The sequence below is a fragment of the Dipodomys spectabilis genome, unplaced genomic scaffold (genome assembly GCF_019054845.1).
Source record: "Dipodomys spectabilis isolate Male_0828 unplaced genomic scaffold, ASM1905484v1 ptg000272l, whole genome shotgun sequence".
NCBI classification, from domain to species: domain Eukaryota; kingdom Metazoa; phylum Chordata; class Mammalia; order Rodentia; family Heteromyidae; genus Dipodomys; species Dipodomys spectabilis.
The window spans coordinates 1,328,841-1,338,613 of NW_024870949.1; positions in this window are offsets into that span (position 1 = coordinate 1,328,841).

Genomic DNA, 9,773 nt, shown 5'->3' on the forward strand with positions numbered 1-9,773 from the left:
ATGGTGGGAGCTGGATGCCACAGTTCAAATCCTGGTCCTGCCACCTCCAAATAGCAGGAGATCCTTAGAAACTCATTATTATCTATATGAATATGAATGTAATGTGATGTATGTTATGACTGAATGGACAGTTCTTGAATGATTCTAGGATAAAATTATACACAGTTATAGTAAAGGAAATTGATCAATTTTAATCAAAACTTTATGTAGCATTTAAACAATCACATGGTATAAAGTTTCCATTTTTTCTGCCAGGACTGGGATTGGAAATCTTGGTCTGGGTAACTCTGTTGCAGTGTGGAAAGGGGAAGCTGTCCTCCTTGAATCAAGAAATTCATGTGTGATCCTTAGGTCTGAAATTGATCCCCAGCACTGGAAAACAACATATTCATGTACATTTAAAATATATGATTTATATTTATATACATATGTTGACTCCATATTGTGTTCAGCGTAGTTATTCATTTTATTTTTTGTTTCATTCATGTAATGACTTTATTTTATTGACTATTATGGCACATAGAACATTGATTACATGATTAAATAGGATATAGGTCTGCATCTGTATTCCACTTATACCTGACACCCAGGACTTTCACGGAAAAAGAAACATGTGTCACCATCAGCTTCTTACTCCACGTTCATTGTTTGGGAGTGCTGTCATGTGAACTCACGGCCTACAGAGCCAAATTCATGAATGGATGAGGGTCAGCATGCCATCCTGGGGCAAATTGAGCTGATAGGCAGGTCCCAGGACCTTAGATCGAACCCTAGGGGTTGAGAAAATAAGAACAGATTGACACACAGATGGTATTACCCTAATAAATATATGTGTTTATAGAATACCAGAGAAGTCTATCCATTATTCAGTTATATAGACTACATTTCTACAATTCTTGGGTATTTATTATGCTCCATGTAATTAATGTTATTATTTTCATCTTTAATAAACTATTAAGTAAATCAGTGTCCTGAAATTATTGCATCCTTCTGAAAAATATTATTCTTTTAATGCTTCATAAGATATTAAATAAAATCACTCAGCCAACTGATATCATGAAGTTTAATTTAATATGAGTGTCACTCATGAGCAACTCATTCAACCATGACATTGATAACATTCCATCGTTGTTCCTGTGGATGAGAACGAGTCTCTTAGGACCTCCCAACATCTGGAAGTGGCATAACTGGGATTCAAACTGTAGGTCTATGTTGCCGTGCAGTACTATGGCTTCCCCAATAGCCCGCAATAAAAAAAATTTATTTAGCTCCTTGGTTTGCAATTCATGCCATTTTTTTTCTGCCAGGCCTAGGATTTGAATTCAAGGTCTGTGTAAATATGCAGCACTGTGAGGGAACTGAATCTGACCATGCTTGAAGACAAGAAACTCAGGCCTGTTCCCTAGGCCTGAATTCAAGGTCAGGCCTGGAAAACATACTCCTTATATACATTTTAAAGATATGATTTATACTTCCATACAGATCTTCAGTCTATATTGTGTTTGGTGTGGTTATTTTATTTCCTGTTTTATTCATTTATTTACCAATTATTTTATTGACTCTGATGACACCTCTACATTTATAACATTGTTTACATGCTATCACATAGTATCTAGATTTGTAGATATGTTCTCCATCATGCCTGACACCAAGGACTCTCCCAGAAAAGGAAAACATGTGTCACACTCGGCTTCTTACTCCAAGATTAAATTTTTCGCTGGGATCTGAACTCAGGGCCTAGCAGGCCCAATTCACGAATGGATGATTGTGAGCATTGCAGCCTCTAGCCATTGAAGCTATCAGGTGGCTCCCAGATGCTGATATCCAGCCCCAGGTTTGGCCAAAACAGTGATACATGGATAGGCAGACGATGCTATACAAATAAATATATGTTGGTAAAGAGTGCCAGAGCCGTCTAGCTACACCTACTATATTCCTACCAACTCTTAGTCATTTATTATAGTGCCATTAAAGGAATATTATTCTTTTCATGCTTAATAAACTATTCATTAGGATTAATAAGGTTCCTAGGATTATTGCATCCAATTTTAGACTAGACTGAAGCATGAACTACTCTTTCAACTGGTATTCCTATGCATAGGAACGAGTCTCTTCTGATCTGCCATTGGTAGGTGTCAGGACTGGGATTTGAACCCAGGACCTATATTGACAAGATGGCCTATGGCTTCACTGATAGCCCGCCAACCTTCAGCAATGGCAGGTAAGGTCCACTTTGCAACCATATCATTCAGACCTAGGATGTTCACCATGCAATGAAAAAAATGTAAAACCCCCAGACCTCTGCAGCTCACCACTTTTTGTTCTATCCTACTTTTTTTTCTTCCTGCAAGCCATCTGGGCCTAGGATCCCAGGATCGGCTATGGGTCCAGAGGCTTCACCCCAGCCTAGGGCTATCGAAGTTGAAACAGGGTTTCAAAGACCTGAGTTCAAGTCCTATGTTGTCAAAATAAAGAATAAATAAAAAATTAATTAAATATTTAACTAAATTAAAAAAGAAATAAAGCTCCCTGGTTTGGAATTTCTGCCAATTTTCTTTCCTAGACTGGGATTTGAGCTCAAGGTCTTGGTAAATCTGTAGCAATGTTTGGGAAAGTGCAGAGTTGCCACTTCTTGAGATCAAAACCCATGAAAAGCCAAAAATAAAAAAAAGTGACTGAGCTCAAAAGGGGGAGTAGTTGTGGAGATGGGAAGGAAGGCATGGTAGGGGGAAAACAAAGAAGGAGGCAAGAATGTTCAATAGGAAATGTACTCATTACCTTGATCGTTTAACTGTAACTTCTCTGTACAACTTTTTTACAATACAAATTGAAAAAAAATAGTGCTCAGAGAAACATTTTTGGGGTAAGGGAAAGTTGTCTAAATAGATGTACAAAATTCTACACTGCTTTTTTTAATGTTCAGTATGGAACTGAATAAACATAACTGCTTCCATTAAAAAAATTAAGTCATTGTCTTGGAACTGGGGCCAGTATTTCCATCATTGCTGGGATTTGATCTCACCATCCAGGTAAATCTTTTGCACCATGGGTGAAGGCAAAACTCACTGTCCTTGAGGAAAAGAAATTCAGACTAGAGATACCAGGGTCTGAATGAAGGCCCTGCAATGGAAAAATATTTCTATATAGGTGTAATATATGATATATAGTTACATATGTAAGTTTACATATTATGATTTTTATTATTGATTTTGCATTTATTTTACTTTTTACTTGATTCATTTATTTATTGTTTATGGTATTTAGTATTATTATACACATAATATTTAGTACAGGTCGTACATTTATTATAAAATTATACACAATAATTTAGGACATTGACTCATTTTTCATTAATACTTTTTAAGTGTTGAACATGATACATAATTAAATGGAAGCATTTGTCACAGTCTTCACATGTTCACAGTCTCTCCCAAGTATGATCTTTGTCTTATTTATCTTTGGACACCTTCCTATAGGAATTTCTTTAGATGAGTTATACTTAGAAGCCTTTTCTTGAGGATAGGCAATTTGAGGGATAAAACTATAAGGGTGGGGCTAGAAATGTGTCTTACTGGAAGAGAGCTTGCTCAGCATTCATGGATGCCAGACTTTGAATCATCAGTGCAACAACTCAGAAAAAGCCAAAAGCTGTGGAATGGCTCAAGTGGTAGAGTGCTAGCCTTGAGAAAAAGAAGCTCAGAAACAGAACCTGGTCTCTAAGATCAAGCCCCAGGACTGTCAGAAACAATAGGCCACGTGCCAGTGGCTCACAACTGGAACATTAGCTTCTCAGGAAGCTGAGATCTGAAGACCACAGTTCAAAGACAGCCTAGGCAAGGAAAGCCTTTTAGACTCTTCTCTCCAATGAACCACAAAAAGACCCTATGTGATGCTATGCCTCAAGTGATAGAGTATTCGCCTTGAGCTGATGGGATCAGGTATAGTGCCTAGGCTTGAGTTGGAGACACATATCAGGGGAAAAAGTGAGGGTTAATCAAAGTATTTTTCCTATTTGCTAATTAGGAGAACATTCTCCAGAAAATGAATGCTGATGTACACCAGAATTGGAGTCAGAACTCCAGGTTTAAGTGTAGAACATCCATATGCCCATCCTCTCAGGCTCTGGCATTATAACCGTGTGTCCTACAGGGTTCTGAAAGGTCCAATGTTGAAAAGCTTAATACGTTCCCCAAGCCCTTTGTGATAAGCAGTTGACTTATATTGTTAATGTCATTACAGTTCTGACCTAGCAGAGCACCAGTAGCTCATGCCTGTCACCCTAGCTCAGGAGACTGAGGTCTGAGGATCACAGGGTGAAGCCAATCAGGGCCAGAAAGTCTATGACACTCTGACTTCCACTTCTGAAAGGTCAGATATTCAAGAGCTTCCTGTGTTTCCCTTGGTGATGAGAAGTTACTTGCACTCTAAATGTTCTTAGAATTCTTGAGCTATAGAAGCAGGAACGAAACATTATTGAACCATCCTGGGTTCAAATGAAATTCTCAGGATCCAAGCCCTAGCCATGTTAACAGTATGAACTCCGGTGTAACACTGTATTTGAAGGCAGAAAACAGTTGCAAAAGCCAAGCTAGGTGAAGAGACCTAGGCCTACAGGATTAGGAGGCAGAATGTACACACTCAACAGGGAAGTAAGCTGCAAAACTACTTCATTCATTCCAGGCACGGCCAGCCATGAGGGGAAACTGGAAATATTTTTTAGAGTTACAACAAGGTCAGGCTTTTCTCAGCCTCTTCAAACAATGACTAATTAACCTTCCTCCCTCAGGTGAAGGAACTTCAGGCTATCTTTAGGATACTAATAGAGAGCCAGTTTAGTGCTGGAAAGGGGAGGAACAGAGTAGAAAAACCCTGCTCTTTGGTCTTAGGGAGTGCGTTCTTGACTCTCCATCTGTCAGATTTGAAGGCCCTTCTACCTCTACCAGACCAATCTCCTTCCTTCATTCTCCCCATCATTAATGTAAATCCACAGTCCAAGGAGAGGCATGGCCTTTTCTCTTCTGTTTCCAAGCACCTGAGTTACAACCTACCTCTGCCCTCTGGACTCTGGGGCCCTGCCTGAGAAGTGGGAAAGAGACCATCTTCCTGCTCTGTAGTTGTTTGAAGGTGATGCTCGTGGTCTGGCACACTGCAGAACGCCTCATGACTGGGACTTGTTCCCTTCTTTCCTCTTGACAACCAAGACCAGATTCATCTATCTATCTATCTATCTATCTATCTATCTATCTATCTATCTATCTATCTATCTATCTATCATCTATCATCTATCTATCTACCTACCTACGTACCTACCTACCTACTTACCTGGCTATCTCTTTGCCGTTTGTTGGGTTGAACTCAAGGCCTGGGCATTGGTTCTAGAACTCTACAACTTGAGCCACAGCACCAATTCTGGCTTTTTCTGTGGATGTGCTACTAAGGAATCAAACCAAGAGCTCCTTGAAAGCTAGGCAAGGACTCTCTCACTAATCCGCATTCCCCCCCCCCCCATCTTTTTCTTTTTTTTTCTTTTTTGGGTCCGGTCATGGGACCTGAACTTTGGGCCTGGGCGCTGTCCCTCAGCTCTTCAGCTCAAGGCTAGCACTCTACCACTTGAAACACAGTGCCACTTCCAGCTTTTGTTCCTTTTTCTTATGTGATGCTGAGGAATCGAACCCAGGGCCTCAGACATGCAAGGCAAGCACTCTAACATTGAGCCACCTTCCCAGCCCCCTCATCTTTTTCTTAATGGTAGTTTTTACATAAGGATGCTGCCATTTTACGTCCCCAAGTTTAATTTTCTGAATATAGGTCACTTCTAAGAAACCTGATCTTCTCTTCACCTGCCTGGTTTGTGACTGTTCCTGCATTGGCCTCATAATAAATTGCAAAAAAGGCTGTTGAGGGTGACCTGCTTTAGTCCGATGGCTGCACAGATTGTTCTGTATGTCTTTTTGTTTCCAGTCCCGAACCTTGAACTCAGGAGCGGGGCACAGTCCTTGAGCTGCTTTTGTTTAAGGCTAGCCCTCTACCACAGGAGCCATATGGCTGACTTCTGGCCTTGTTGGCAATAAAGTTGGACAGTGGTCTCAAGGACTTTCCTGCCTAGGGTGAATTTGACCATGATCCTCCTATCACAGCCTTGTAAGTATCAAGGAGGACTGCTGAGAGCCACTGGTGCCTGCCTAATCACTGGTTTTGCTGATATTCTTGGACAGACCAGTGAGTTCCCTATCCTCAGGTTTACGTGGTGGGATGTGGAGACCACTGTTCCAATCCTGGTCCTGCCACCTCCAAATGGCAGAAGATCCTAAGAAACTCATTCCTATCCATATGAATACTAATGGAAAGTTATATATGTCATGATTGAGCGGGCAGTTCCTGGATTATTCTAGGATAAAATTATACACAATTTTATTATAGTAATCTGATCGGTTTTAATTAATACTTCATGAAGCACTTAAACAATCACATTCATTAAATGGAGGCATAATGAAATACCTAAGAATTGGGAGTCACATAATTTAGAGATGTCATTTTTTCTGCCAGGACATTCTTTAGTTAATTGGTATATACCATTTTCTGAATGTAGTTTGATATATGAAACTAGGATATATTATGCCTGAAGAGTTTTTATCTGAAATGCTTATAGCGAAATGTAGAGGTAAAGCCAAATTAAGTATATTTGAAGACAATGCTTGGTTAGTCCTATTCTCACATTCCCCATTCCCTTCATGAGAATAATACACATTGTACGGAAATGCTTAGCGTGTTTTGGAGATATAGGTTGACTTTAAACCAGTGAGTGACTCTATGCTGCATTTTGTTTACTTTATATACAAAAAAGCTAAATTCTTGCTTTATAATTTTCCTTAGGCTTTATACTCAGATTTAATATCTGATGGGTGACAAATAAAGATATAAACATTTTTTTAACAGTGGCTAAATTTAGGCTGAGAAATCTAGGTACAATGGTACTCATGCACATAGGCCTCATCAGTCATGAGACGATGATATCAAAATGTTAACCAATGCGTACTGTTGTCATGCTTATGAGATTTTGTGTATTATAAACAGTGGTTATTAGAATTTTTTGTAATCATCATCATTTCATGGGTTATGAACTGAAGTGAGACATTACACTCAGAACAAAATTTAAGGAGGCATCCAAAATTCGTTACCAAGATATACATCATGTAACACAATGGTATAAAAATGCAAGCTAAACTAAATAACTTTTGGAAAAAGAAAACAGCATTTACTATAAATACAGAATCAGTACGACTGATTTTTCTTTTACCCAAGTTGCAATATGACTTACATGATAACTTTTCTGGTTATATGTTTAGTTAGGTCTTGATATTTAGTTGGAGAAGTTATGTTCTTTCATATATTCATTTGTCAGATAAAAGAGGAAATGAATTCCATGCCAGAGTTAACATCCATAATAATGTTACAGATGTATCCTTCTACTTTGCCAAAGTTTCAAATCAGCTCGAGTAACTTGGGTCTTTTTTTGTATCTAACTAAATAGGTATGCAATTTTGTCAGTGCTTAAAAGATTTTGACCAGGGCTGGGAAGGTGGCTCAGTGGTAGAGCGCTTGCCTTGCATGCTCAAGGCCCTGGGTTCGATTCCTCAGCACCACATAAGAAAAAAGAAAAAAGCCGGAAGTGGCGCTGTAGCTCAAGTGGTAGAGCACTAGCCTTGAGCTGAAGAGCTGAGGGACAGCGCCCAGGCCCCGAGTTCAGGCCCCACGACCGGACCCAAAAAAAAAAAAAAGATTTTGACCACTATTTATTAAACTATTACTTTCCACAAACTACTTCTCTCTTTTCATGAGATTTTTAATTTCATTTATATCATGTGTTAATGTGTTCCTTTAGATAAGCCACATCCAGTCTTCTACAAGGTGTAATTTGGAGTAGTTTAAAATTATGTACACTCAGCTATACTGCTCAGATTCTATTATTTGCATATTTTTTCTTGTTAAATCAGCAGGAATTCGTTCTCAATATGGATACTATTGTACTTATTCATTGCCTTTCTGAATTGTTTAAACATGTCATGATTTTTCTTTTAAATATGTGCAGATCTCACTCTGCATAGTCACATTTGTTTTAAACAATTTAATCCAATCAAGGGATTTGCTATATTAGGTTCATCTAGATGAATTTAATTACAAATTAACACAACCGTATTTCTGAGACGCAGTTATCTTTATGGCTCTCCTCCAAGTTAACATGTATTTGAGGTTTTTGTGCATAAAAAACCTGGGCACAACATGTTTTTGTTTGTGGGGGAGTTCTACTTTGTTGGTTGTTTTTCCAGTTGTGGTGACTTCAACATATGTGTGCATTTTATTACAATTGTTTTGTGTCTATATTTTGTTTCATATAACAGAGAGTAAAGAAAGAATCAGTGATTTAGACTGTTTCCTAATACAATTCTAAGAGAAACATTTGAAATTTTGTGACAACTGGGAATGGACAGGTCTTCATAGTGGAGGGGGTAGCAGAATAACAGAGACATAGTTTGATATGATTTGAATTCTTCCTCCTCTTGCCTCACAATTTCCAATAATATTACTTCAAAGTCTTTAGTGAAAAGAAAATAATTTTGTCTGTATGAACTTAGAATTTTTGGTTCATTTGGGACACACTACACATTCATATTCATTTTAACTCGAAAATCTTTCCTTCGTTTAAAATCACAGATGTGAATTTATAATGCTAAAGTAGCATCTACTAATTTATATGAAATGGTCCAAACTATTTTCACTTCACACTATATGTAACATAGAGTGTAATAATAATAGTGAGTAATATAGTATGTAATAATTAACTTTGGGGAAAGTCAGTTACTGTAGATTTTTGTGAGATATTGAGTAATAGTAAAAGTTATATTTGATTCTATTAAAAAATTCAATTACATCTAAAAATAACTCATAGTTATAAACTAATGCTCAAAAATAAGATTATTTACTGGAAAAAGACAGAAGTTTCTGTAAGTTTGCTTTTTAAAAATTGTCTTTGAGCCGAGCGCTGGTGGCTCAAGCCTGTAATCCTAGCTACTCAGGAGGCTGAGATCTGAGGATCGCGGTTCAAAGCCAGCTCAGGCAGGAGAGACCGTGAGACTCCTATCTCCAATAAACCACCAGAAAACCGGAAGTGGCCCTGTAGCTCAAGTGGTAGAGCGCTCGCCTTGAGCTGAAGAGCTGAGGGACAGCGCCCAGGCCCAGAGTTGAAGCCCCAGGACCGACAAAAAAAAAAAATTGTCTTGGATCTGCGCTCTAGTGGCTCCTGCCTGTAATCCTAGCTACCCAAAAGTCTGGGATTTGAGGATAGTGGTTCAAAACCAGCTTGGGAAGAAAAGTTTGAGAGACTCTTATCTCCAATATATCTCTTGAAAACTAATAATAGCACTGTGCCTCAAGTCATACAATGGTATCCTTGAGCTGAAGAACTGAGGAATAGTGCCCAGGACCAGAGTTCAAACCTCATGACCGACAAAAGTATTGACATGGGGGATGGGAAGGTGGCTCAGTGGTAGAGCGCTTGCCTTGCATGCATGAGGCCCTGGGTTCGATTCCTCAGCACCCCACAAGCAAAAAGAAAAAAAGCCGGAAGTGGCACTGTGGCTCAAGTCGTAGAGTGCTAGCCTTGAGCCGAAGAGCTGAGAGACAGTGCCCAGGCCCAGAGTTCAGGCCCCACAACAGGATCCAAAAAAAATAAATTGACATGGACTTTTACTTTATTATTTCATGATTTTTTATTA